Genomic DNA, 13,052 nt, shown 5'->3' with positions numbered 1-13,052 from the left:
TCGCAGTAGCTTAAGAAAGCATTTTAAATGCCCCTTGAAAGAGACGTGCAGGTCGCAGTAGCTTAACAAGACGGTTTAAATGCCCCTTGGAAAAGTGGTGGAGGTTAAACTAGCTCAACAAGACGGTTTAAATGCCCCTTGGAAGAGACGTGCAGGTCGCAGTAGCTTAACAGCACGGTTTAAATGCCCCTTAGAAGAGACGTGCAGGTCGCAGTAGCTTAAAAAGACAGTTTAAATGCCCCTTGGAAGAGAAGTGCATGTCGCAGTAGCTTAACAAGACAGTTTAAATGCCCCTTGGAAGAGACGTTCAGGTCGCAGTAGCTTACCAAGACGATTTAAATGCCCCTTGGAAGAGACGTGCAGGTCGCAGTTGCTTAACAAGAAAGTATAAATGCCCATTGGAAGAGCGGTGGAGGTCGCAGTAGCTTAACAAGACAGTTTAAATGCCCCTTGGAAGAGACATGCATGTCGCAGCAGCTTAACAAGACTGTTTAAATGCCCCTTGGAAGAGACGTGCAGGTCGCAGTAGCTTAACAAGACGGTTTAAATGTCCCTTGGTAGAGACATGCAGGTCGCAGTAGCTCAACAAGACGGTTTAAATGCCCCATGGAAGAGACGTGCAGGTCGCAGTAGCTTAACAAGACGGTTTAAATGCCCCTTGGAAAAGTGGTGGTGGTTACAGTAGCTTAACAAGACGGTTTAAATGCTCCTTGGAAGAGACGTGCAAGTTGCAGTAGCTTAACAAGACGGTTTAAATGCCCCTTGGAAGAGCGGTGGACGTCGCAGTAGCTTAACAAGACGGTTTAAATGCCCCTTGGAAGAGACGTGCAGGTCGCAGTAGCTTAACAAGACAGTTTAAATGCCCCTTGGAAGAGACGTGCAGGTCGCAGTAGCTTAACAAGACGGTTTAAATGCCCCTTGGAAGAGACATGCAGGTCGCAGTAGCTTAACAAGAGGGTTTAAATGCCACTTGGAAGAGCGGTGGAGGTCGCAGTAGCTTAACGAGACAGTTTAAATGCCACTTGGACGAGACGTGCAGTTCGCAGTAGCTTAACAAGATGGTTTAAATGCATCTTGGAAGAGAGGTGCAGGTCGCAGTAGCTTAACAAGTCAGTTTAAATGCCCCTTGGAAGAGACATGCATGTCGCAGCAGCTTAACAAGACTGTTTAAATGCCCCTTGGAAGAGACGTGCAGGTCGCAGTAGCTTAACAAGACGGTTTAAATGTCCCTTGGTAGAGACATGCTGGTCGCAGTAGCTCAACAAGACGGTTTAAATGCCCCATGGAAGAGACGTGCAGGTCGCAGTAGCTTAATAAGACGGTTTAAATGCCCTTTGGAAGAGACGTGCAGGTCGCAGTAGCTTAACAAGACAGTTTAAATGCCCCTTGGAAGAGACGTGCAGGTCGCAGTAGCTTAACAAGACGGTTTAAATGCCCCTTGGAAGCGACGTGCAGGTCGCAGTAGCTTAACAAGAGGGTTTAAATGCCACTTGGAAGAGCGGTGGAGGTCGCAGTAGCTTAACGAGACAGTTTAAATGCCACTTGGACGAGACGTGCAGTTCGCAGTAGCTTAACAAGATGGTTTAAATGCATCTTGGAAGAGAGGTGCAGGTCGCAGTAGCTTAACAAGACGGTTTAAATCCCCCTTGGAAGAGACGTTCAGTTCGCAGTAGCTTAACAAGATGGTTTAAATGCCCCTTGGAAGAGAGGTGGAGGTGGAAGTAGCTTAGCAAGATGGCTTAAATGCCCCTTGGAAGAGACGTGCAGGTCGCAGTGGCTTAACAAGACGGTTTAAATGCCCCTTGGAAGAGAGGTGCAGGTCGCAGTAGCTTAACAAGTCAGTTTAAATGCCCCTTGGAAGAGACATGCATGTCGCAGCAGCTTAACAAGACTGTTTAAATGCCCCTTGGAAGAGACGTGCAGGTCGCAGTAGCTTAACAAGACGGTTTAAATGTCCCTTGGTAGAGACATGCTGGTCGCAGTAGCTCAACAAGACGGTTTAAATGCCCCATGGAAGAGACGTGCAGTTCGCAGTAGCTTAATAAGACGGTTTAAATGCCCTTTGGAAGAGACGTGCAGGTCGCAGTAGCTTAACAAGACAGTTTAAATGCCCCTTGGAAGAGACGTGCAGGTCGCAGTAGCTTAACAAGACGGTTTAAATGCCCCTTGGAAGCGACGTGCAGGTCGCAGTAGCTTAACAAGAGGGTTTAAATGCCACTTGGAAGAGCGGTGCAGGTCGCAGTAGCTTAACAAGACGGTTTAAATGCCTCTTGGAAGAGACGTGCAGGTCGCAGTAGCTTAACAAAACGGTTTAAATGCCCCTTGGAAAAGTGGTGGAGGTTAAAGTAGCTCAACAAGACGGTTTAAATGCCCCTTAGAAGAGACGTGCAGGTCGCAGTAGCTTAACAAGACAGTTTAAATCCACCTTGGAAGAGACGTTCAGGTCGCAGTAGCTTAACAAGATGGTTTAAATGCCCCTTGGAAGAGAAGTGGAGGTGGAAGTAGCTTAGCAAGATGGCTTAAATGCCCCTTGGAAGAGACGTGCAGGTCGCAGTGGCTTAACAAGACAGTTTAAATGCCCCTTGAAAGAGACATGCAGTTCGCAGTAGCTTAACAAGACGGTTTAAATGCCCCTTGGAAGAGACGTGCAGGTCGCAGTAGCTTAAGAAGACGGTTTAAATGCCCCTTGGAAGAGACGTTCAAGTCGCAGTAGCTTAAAAAGACGGTTTAAATAAGCCTTGGAAGAGACTTGCAGGTCGCAGTAGCTTAACATCACGGTTTAAATGCCCCTTGGAAGAGACGAGCAGGTCGAAGTAGCTTAACAAGATGGTTTAAATGCCCCTTGGAAGAGAGATGGAGGTCGCAGTAGCTTAACAAGACAGTTTAAATGCCCCTGGGAAGAGACGTGCAGGTCGCATTAGCTTAACAAGACGGTTTAAATGCCACTTGGAAGAGAAGTGCAGGTCGCAGTAGCTTAACAATTCGGTTTAAATGCCCCTTGGTAAAGCGGTGGAGGTCGCAGTAGCTTAACAAGATGGTTTAAATGGCCCTTGGAAGAGACGTGCAGGTCGCAGTAGCTTAAGAAGACGGTTTAAATGCCCCTTGGAAGAGACGTTCAAGTCACAGTAGCTTGAAAAGACGGTTTAAATAAGCCTTGGAAGAGACTTGCAGGTCGCAGTAGCTTAACAAGACGGTTTAAATGCCCCTTGGAAGAGGCGCGCAGGTCGCAGTAGCTTAACAAGATGGTTTAAATACCCCTTGAAAGAGAGGTGGAGGTCGCAGTAGCTTAACAAAACAGTTTAAATGCCCCTTGGAAGAGACGTGCAGGTCGCAGTAGCTTAACAAGACGGTTTAAATGCCACTTGGAAGAGAAGTGCAGGTCGCAGTAGCTTAACAAGTCGGTTTAAATGCCCCTTGGTAAAGCGGTGGAGGTCGCAGTAGCTTAACAAGATGGTTTAAATACCCCTTGGAAGAGAGGTGGAGGTCGCAGTAGCTTAACAAAACAGTTTAAATGCCACTTGGAAGAGACGTGCAGGTCGCAGTAGCTTAACAAGACGGTTTAAATGCCACTTGGAAGAGAAGTGCAGGTCGCAGTAGCTTAACAAGTCAGTTTAAATGCCCCTTGGTAAAGCGGTGGAGGTCGCAGTAGCTTAACAAGATGGTTTAAATGCCCCTTGGAAGAGACGTGCAGGTCGCAGTAGCTTAACAAGACAGTTTAAATGCCCCTTGGAAGAGACGTGTAGGTCGCAGTAGATTAATAAGACGGTTTAAATGCCCCTTGGAAGAGATGTGCAGGTCGCAGTAGCTTAATAAGACGGTTTAAATGCCCCTTGGAAGTGAGGTGGAGGTCGCAGTAGCTTAACAAGACAGTTTAAATGCCCCTTGGAAGAGACGTGCAGGTTGCAGTAGCTTAACATGACGGTTTAAATGCCACTTGGAAGAGACGTGCAGGTCGCAGTAGCTTACCAAGACGATTTAAATGCCCCTTGGAAGAGACGTGCAGTTCGCAGTAGCTTCACAAGACGGTTTAAATGCCCCTTGGAAGTGCGGTGGAGGTCGCAGTAGCTTAACAAGGCGGTTTAAATGCCCCTTGGTAGAGACATGCAGGTCGCAGAAGCTTAACAAAACGGTTTAAATGCCCCTTGGAAGAGACGTGCAGGTCGCAGTAGCTTAACAAGACGGTTTAAATGCCCCTTGGAAGAGAAGTGCAGGTCGCAGTAGCTTAAGAAAGCATTTTAAATGCCCCTTGAAATAGACGTGCAGGTCGCAGTAGCTTAACAAGACGGTTTAAATGCCCCTTGGAAGAGAAGTGCAGGTCGCAGTAGCTTAAGAAAGCATTTTAAATGCCCCTTGAAAGAGACGTGCAGGTCGCAGTAGCTTAACAAGACGGTTTAAATGCCCCTTGGAAAAGTGGTGGAGGTTAAAGTAGCTCAACAAGACGGTTTAAATGCCCCTTGGAAGAGAAGTGCAGGTCGCAGTAGCTTAAGAAAGCATTTTAAATGCCCCTTGAAATAGACGTGCAGGTCGCAGTAGCTTAACAAGACGGTTTAAATGCCCCTTGGAAGAGAAGTGCAGGTCGCAGTAGCTTAAGAAAGCATTTTAAATGCCCCTTGAAAGAGACGTGCAGGTCGCAGTAGCTTAACAAGACGGTTTAAATGCCCCTTGGAAAAGTGGTGGAGGTTAAAGTAGCTCAACAAGACGGTTTAAATGCCCCTTGGAAGAGACGTGCAGGTCGCAGTAGCTTAACAGCACGGTTTAAATGCCCCTTAGAAGAGACGTGCAGGTCGCAGTAGCTTAACAAGACAGTTTAAAAGCCCCTTGGAAGAGAAGTGCATGTCGCAGTAGCTTAACAAGACAGTTTAAATGCCCCTTGGAAGAGACGTTCAGGTCGCAGTAGCTTACCAAGACGATTTAAATGCCCCTTGGAAGAGACGTGCAGGTCGCAGTTGCTTAACAAGAAAGTTTAAATGCCCATTGGAAGAGCGGTGGAGGTCGCAGTAGCTTAACAAGACAGTTTAAATGCCCCTTGGAAGAGACATGCATGTCGCAGCAGCTTAACAAGACTGTTTAAATGCCCCTTGGAAGAGACGTGCAGGTCGCAGTAGCTTAACAAGACGGTTTAAATGTCCCTTGGTAGAGACATGCTGGTCGCAGTAGCTCAACAAGACGGTTTAAATGCCCCATGGAAGAGACGTGCAGGTCGCAGTAGCTTAACAAGATGGTTTAAATGCCCCTTGGAAAAGTGGTGGTGGTTACAGTAGCTTAACAAGACGGTTTAAATGCCCCTTGGAAGAGACGTGCAAGTCGCAGTAGCTTAACAAGACAGTTTAAATGCCCCTTGGAAGAGACGTTCAGGTCGCAGTAGCTTACCAAGACTATTTAAATGCCCCTTGGAAGAGACGTGCAGGTCGCAGTTGCTTAACAAGAAAGTTTAAATGCCCATTGGAAGAGCGGTGGAGGTCGCAGTAGCTTAACAAGACAGTTTAAATGCCCCTTGGAAGAGACATGCATGTCGCAGCAGCTTATCAAGACTGTTTAAATGCCCCTTGGATGAGACGTGCAGGTCGCAGTAGCTTAACAAGACGGTTTAAATGTCCCTTGGTACAGACATGCAGGTCGCAGTAGCTCAACAAGATGGTTTAAATGCCCCATGGAAGAGACGTGCAGGTCGCAGTAGCTTAACAAGTCGGTTTAAATGCCCCTTGGAAAAGTGGTGGTCGTTACAGTATCTTAACAAGACGGTTTAAATGCCCCTTGGAAGAGACGTGCAAGTCGCAGTAGCTTAACAAGACGGTTTAAATGCCCCTTGGAAGACACGTGCAGGTCGCAGTAGCTTAACAAGACGGTTTAAATGCCCCTTGGAAGAGACGGGGAGGTCGCAGTAGCTTAACAAGACAGTTTAAATGCCCCTTGGAAGAGCGGTGGAGGTCGCAGTAGCTTAACAAGACAGTTTAAATGCCCCTTGGAAGAGACGTGCAGGTCACAATAGCTTAATAAGACGGTTTAAATGCCCCTTGGAAGAGACGTGCAGGTCGCAGTAGGTTAACAAGACAGTTTAAATGCCCCTTGGAAGAGACGTGCAGGTCGCAGTAGTTTAACAAGACGGTTTAAATGCCCCTTGGAAGAGACGTGCAGGTAGCAGTAGCTTAACAAGATGGTTTAAATGCCACTTGGAAGAGAGGTGGAGGTGGAAGTAGCTTAGCAAGATGGCTTAAATGACCCTTGGAAGAGACGTGCAGGTCGCAGTGGCTTGACAAGACGGTTTAAATGCCCTTTGGAAGAGACGTGCAGTTCGCAGTATCTTAACAAGACGGATTAAATCCCCCTTGGAAGAGACGTGCAGGTCGCAGAAGCTTAAGAAGAGGGTTTAAATGCCCCGTGGAATAGGCTTGCAGGTCGCAGTAGCTTACCAAGACGGTTTAAATGCCCCTTGGAAGAGACGTGCAGGTCGCAGTAGCTTAAAAAGACGGTTTAAATGCCCCTTGGGAGAACGGTGGAGGTCGCAGCAGCTAAACAAGACAGATTAAATGCCCCTTGGAAGAGACGTGCAGGTCGCAGTAGCTTAACAAGACGGTTTAAATGCCCCTTGGAAGAGACATCCAGGTCGCAGTAGCTTAACAAAGCGTTTTAAATGCCCCTTGGAAGAGACATGCAGGTCGCAGTAGCTTAACAAGACGCTTTAAATGCCTCTTGGAAAAGTGGTGGAGGTTACAGTAGCTTAACAAGACGGTTTAATTGCCCCTTGGAAGAGATGTGCAAGTCGCAGTAGCTTAACAAGACGGTTTAAATGCCCCTTAGAAGAGACGTGCAGGTCGCAGTAGCTTAACAAGACAGTTTAAATGCCCCTTGGAAGAGACGTGCAGGTCACAGTAGCTTAACAAGATGGTTTAAATGTCCCTTGGAAGAGCGTTGGAGGTCGCAGTAGCTTAACAAGACAGTTTAAATGCCCCTTGGAAGAGACTTGCAGGTCGCAGTAGCTTAACAAGCCAGTTTAAATGCCCCTTGTACGAGACGTGCAGGTCGCAGTAGCTTAACAAGATGGTTTAAATGCCCCTTAGAAGAGCGGTAAGGTCGCAGTAGCTTAACAAGACAGTTTAAATGCCCCTTGGAAGAGACGTGCAGGTCGCAGTAGCTTACCAAGACGATTTAAATGCCCCTTGGAAGAGACGTGCAGGTCGCAGTAGCTCAACAAGACAGTTTAAATGACCCTTGGAAGAGCGGGGGAGGTCGCAGTAGCTTAACAAGACAGTTTAAATGCCCCTGGGAAGAGACGTGCAGGTCGCAGGAGCTTAACAAGACGTTTTAAATGCCCCTTGGAAGAGGCTTGCAGGTCGCAGTAGCTTACCAAGACGATTTAAATGCCCCTTGGAAGAGACGTGCAGGTCGCAGTAGCTCAACAAGACAGTTTAAATGACCCTTGGAAGAGCGGGGGAGGTCGCAGTAGCTTAACAAGACGGTTTAAATGCCCCTTGGAAGACACGTGCAGGTCGCAGTAGCTTAACAAGACGGTTTAAATGCCCCTTGGAAGAGACGTGGAGGTCGCAGTAGCTTACCAAGACAGTGTAAATGCCCCTTGGAAGAGCGGTGGAGGTCGCAGTAGCTTAACAAGACAGTTTAAATGCCCCTTGGAAGAGACGTGCTGGTCACAATAGCTTAATAAGACGGTTTAAATGCCCCTTGGAAGAGACGTGCAGGTCGCAGTAGCTTAACAAGACAGTTTAAATGCCCCTTGGAAGAGACGTGCAGGTCGCAGTAGCTTAACAAGACGGTTTAAATGCCCCTTGGAAGAGACGTGCAGATCGCAGTAGCTTAACAAGATGGTTTAAATGCCACTTGGAAGAGCGGTGGAGGTCGCAGTAGCTTAACGAGACAGTTTAAATGACCCTTGGACGAGACGTGCAGGTCGCAGTAGCTTAACAAGATGGTTTAAATGCACCTTGGAAGAGAGTTGCAGGTCGCAGTAGCTTAACAAGACGGTTTAAATCCCCCTTGGAAGAGACGTGCAGGTCGCAGTAGCTTAACAAGATGGTTTAAATGCCCCTTGGAAGAGAGGTGGAGGTGGAAGGAGCTTAACAAGACGGTTTAAATGCCCCTTGAAAGAGACGTGCAGGTCGCAGTAGCTTAACAAGACGGCTTAAATGCCTCTTGGAAGAGACGTGCAGGTCGCAGTAGCTTAACAAGACGGTTTAAATGCCCCTTGGAAAAGTGGTGGAGGTTACAGTAGCTTAATAAGACAATTTAAATGCCCCTTGGAAGAGATGTGAAGGTCGCAGCAGCTTAACAAGACTGCTTAAATGCCCCTTGGAAGAGCGGTGGAGGTCACAGTAGCTTAACAAGACAGTTTAAATGCCCCTTGGAAGAGACGTTCAGGTCGCAGTAGCTTAATAAGACGGTTTAATTGCCCCTTGGAAGAGACGTGCAGGTCTCAGTAGCTTAACAAGATGGTTTAAATGCCCCTTGGAAGAGACGTGCAGGTCGCAGTGGCTTAACAAGACGGTTTAAATGCTCCTTGGAAAAGTGGTGGTGGTTACAATAGCTTAACAAGACGGTTTAAATGCCCCTTGGGATAGGCTTGCAAGTCACAGTAGCTTACCAAGACGGTTTAAATGCCCCTTGGAAGAGACGTGCAGGTTGCAGTAGCTTAACAAGATGGTTTAAATGCCCCTTGGAAGAGCGGTGGAGGTCGCAGTAGCTTAGCAAGATGGTTTAAATGCCCCTTGGAAGAGACATGCAGGTCGCAGTAGCTTAACAAGAGGGATTAAATGCCCCTTTCAAGGGACGTGCAGGTCGCAGGAGCTTAACAAGACGGTTTAAATGCCCCTTGGAAGAGATGTGGAGGTCGCAGTAGCTTAACAAGATGGTTTAAATGCCCCTTGGAAGAGCGGTGGAGGTCGCAGTAGCTTAAGAAGACAGTTTAAATGCCCCTTCGAAGAGACGTGCAGGTCGCAGTAGCTTAATAAGACGGTTTAAAAGCCCCTTGGAAGAGACGTGCAGGTCGCAGTAGCTTAACAAGATGGTTTAAATGCCCCTTGGAAGAGACGTGCAGGTCGCAGTAGCTTAACAAGACGGTTTAAATGCCCCTGGAAGAGACATGCAGGTCGCAGTAGCTTAACAAGATGGTTTAAATGCCACTTGGAAGAGCGATGGAGGTCGCAGTAGCTTAACGAGACAGTTTAAATGCCCCTTGGACGAGACGTGCAGGTCCCAGTAGCTTAACAAGATGGTTTAAATGCCCCTTGGAAGAGAGGTGGAAGTCGCAGTAGCTTAACAAGACGGTTTAAATGCCCCTTGGAAGAGACGTGGAGGTCGCAGTAGCTTAACAAGACTGTTTAGGTGCCCCTTGGAAAAGTGGTGGAGGTTACGGTAGCTTAACAAGACGGTTTAAATACCCCTTGGAAGAGACGTTCAAGTCGAAGTAGCTTAAAAAGACGGTTTAAATGCGCCTTGGAAGAGACTTGCAGGTCGCAGTAGCTTAACAAGATGGTTTAAACGCCCCTTGGAAGAGAGGTGGAGGTCGCAGTAGCTTAACAAGAAAGTTTAAATGCCCGTTGAAAGAGATGTGCAGGTCGCAGTAGCTTAACAAGACGGTTTAAATGCCCCTTGCAAGTGCGGTGGAGGTCGCAGTAGCTTAACAAGACGGTTTAATTGCCCCTTGGAAGAGCGGTTGAGGTCACAGTAGCTTACCAAGACGGTTTAAATGCCCCTTGGAAGAGACATGCAGGTCGCAGTAGCTTAACAAGATGGTTTAAATGCCCCTTGCAAGTGCGGTCGAGGTTGCAGTAGCTTAACAAGACGGTTTAGATGCCACTTGGAAGACACATGCAGGTCGCAGCAGCTTAACAAGACAGTTTAAATGCCCCTTGTACGAGACGTGCAGGTCGCAGTAGCTTAACAAGATGGTTTAAATGCCCCTTGGAAGAGCGGTGAAGGTAGCAGTAGCTTAACAAGACAGTTTATATGCCCCTTGGAAGAGACGTGCAGGTCGCAGTAGCTTAACAAGACGTTTTAAATGCCCCTTGGAAGAGGTTTGCAGGTCGCAGTAGCTTACCAAGACGATTTAAATGCCCCTTGGAAGAGACGTGCAGGTCGAAGTAGCTTAACAAGACAGTTTAAATGCCCCTTGGAAGAGAGGTGGAGGTCGCAGTAGCTTAATAAGCCGGTCTAAATGCCCCTAGGAAGAGATGTGCAGGTCGCAGTAGCTTAATAAGACGGTTTAAATGCCCCTTGGAAGAGAGGTGGAGGTCGCAGTAGCTTAACAAGACGGTTTAAATGCCCCTTGGAAGAGCGGTTGAGGTCGCAGTAGCTTACCAAGACCGTTTAAATGCCCCTTGGAAGAGACATGCTGTGATGAAAGCCGGCCGGTGGGTGCAGCTCTCTGGCGCCCCCTTACCTCTCAGGTCAGTCAAGGTACTGCACCTAGAGAAAGTAGTGCCAGGTAGCTGCAACCAGCGCAGGGAACACGGTAGTGTGTTATCCCTTCAACGTCACTAAACAGCACAACTCGCTAGCGCCCTCTTAGCCTCAGGTCAGTCAAGGAACTGCACCTAGGATAAGCGGTCGCCAGAGAGACTGTCCTGTAACCTACTGGGTATCGGGGCCCTCTGTAGTGAGGGCGGTATATATATCTTCCTTGGCCGCGCCAGGAATATATATATCTGAACCTCCGACCGTCACTACCAGCCTTCCCCAATCCCCAGTTGGTATGCTGCCACCAGTCCCTATTTTAGATATACGCCCAGTCCGTGAATGGGCCTATATCGGGTCAGGAACCAACCCTGGGTAGCGTTTTTGGCTTGAGCCGAGCTCACACGGACGTGCGTTCGTTATGCAGAATAAAAGGCAGGCCCACAATTACTTGAGGTAATTGATTATAATAATACACTAGATACACGATATACAACTAAATATACACAGGTATAAGGTCAGGCTAAACTATACAACAATGGAATACAACACACAGAATCACCACAGCATATCAGTTACCGGTTTCTTGATTTTCTTGTGACGCAGGGAGAGGATTCTGCGGTCGCAGGCACGGTTCTTTGTTACAGGCTGAGGCCTACCACCGCATGGTCAAACTGCTCCTCCCCTTGGTGGCCTCAGCTGGTGCTCAGATGTTCAGCACACCACTCTTGGGTCAAGACTGACTTGTCTCTTGTCTGTCCTGCTATCTTACCTGCCCCGTCCCGCCCACTGCTGGTGAGGTCAGCTGGCTCAGTCTCCACCCTCAGGTCTAACTTCGATCAGAAGCCCAAATTCTAAGGAACCCAATAACTTCTTCTGGGATGGTCTCAGGATACCCACAGGGGTTCCCACGGATTCGGGCCGCCGTAACCGACCTTTTGATATCAATTATGATACCATACGGTCCTCAGGAATGGCTCAGCGCTATATCTTGGCTTCCAGAGCACGTACAAACGTCTACCGCGGAGGCTTGTGTGCGCAATGGCTCCGGGACGCCGTGATATTTTTTTATTGGCCCATCCCACGCAACATGCGTGTACTTTTCATGTTTCTATATCTTATGCCTCCATGCTTGTGACAGACAAAGAAACTAGTCCTATGGGACAAATGGTCAGTTACAGATGGACGAAGCACCCCCCCCTGCTGGCTGTGTTTCCTCTCGAAGTCTTTGAAGCTCCTAGCATTCAAGTGTTAAGTAGGCTTCTTATCTTACAGGAGCCTGGATGGGGGGAAACTATCTAGTTGACGTTTTAACAGAAGGTCCCAAGGGTGGGGGCTGCTGAAGTGTGGCCATCCCTGGATATGATTTATCATTACCAAGATGGCGGCTACAGGTTCATCACACCTCCCCCTATACGAGGGCGCGAGGGGGTAGCACATTCCTGTGTTCCCCCGTGCGTCCTTCTGCACCCTCCCCTTGCCGGGATAACCCGTCAGCGTTACCGTGGTCACGGCCTCTTCTGTGGCGAATGGAGAAGTGGTACTGCTGGAGAGCGAGGCTCCAGCGTAGCAACCTGCCATTCGACCCAGAGACCGTGTGTAACCAGCTGAGGGGGTTGTGGTCCGTCTCCACGGTGAAATGGCTCCCGTACAAGTAGGGCTGCAGACGCTGCAGGGCCCATACAATTGCCAGGCATTCTTTTTCCACCGTGGAGTAAGCCACCTCCCGGGGCAGTAGCTTCCTGCTCAGGTACAAGACAGGATGTTCCTGGCCTGTCGTGTTGACCTGACTTAGCACAGCACCGAGGCCAAAGTCACTGGCGTCGGTCTGTACCACAAACGGCCGGTCGAAGTCGGCAGCTTGCAGTACAGGGGAGCTACTTAGGGCGGCCTTGAGTGCCCCGAAAGCTGTCTCGCAGGCGACTGTCCAGTCGACTGCGACGGGCAGCTTCTTCTTGGTGAGGTCCGTCAGGGGCTTGGCCAGGGTGCTATAGTGTGGGACGAACCTCCTATAGTACCCGGCGGTCCCCAAGAAGGACATCACCTGCTTTTTGGTCCTAGGAGTGGGCCAGGATGCGATGGCATCCACTTTCCCCGGTTCTGGCTTCAGAACCCCCCCGCCTACCCGGTGACCCAGGTAGAGGACCTCACTCATGCCCAGCTGGCACTTTTCCGGCTTGATGGTCAAGCCTGCCCGGTGGATCCGACCGAGCACCTGCCGCAGGTGCTCTAGGTGATCCTCCCAAGTGGGACTGAAGACTGCAATATCGTCCAAGTACGCAGCCGCGTACCCTTCAAGTCCCTCAAGCAGCGTATTGACCATCCGCTGAAAAGTGGCAGGGGCATTCTTCATGCCGAATGGCATCACTGTGGACTCGTACAGTCCAAAAGGGGTGATAAAGGCAGAGCGTTCCCTTGCCGCGGGGGTCAGAGGAATCTGCCAGTACCCCCGGCTCAGATCCATGATGGTCAGGTACTTAGCCCCGGCCATCCGATCGAGCAGGTCATCGATGCGTTCCCCATACCACGCATCGGTGGCCGTTACAGCGTTGAGCCCCCGGTAGTCCACGCAGAACCGTGTAGTTCGGTCCTTCTTTGGTACGAGGACTACAGGCGAGGCCCACGCGCTGCTGGATGCCTGGATCACC

Source organism: Phyllobates terribilis, unplaced genomic scaffold (genome assembly GCF_046119375.1).
Source record: "Phyllobates terribilis strain yellow unplaced genomic scaffold, ASM4611937v1 Scaffold_39__1_contigs__length_11870865, whole genome shotgun sequence".
Taxonomy (NCBI): domain Eukaryota; kingdom Metazoa; phylum Chordata; class Amphibia; order Anura; family Dendrobatidae; genus Phyllobates; species Phyllobates terribilis.
The sequence above is the reverse complement of the archived record's forward strand: the minus strand, read 5'-3'. Positions refer to the sequence as shown.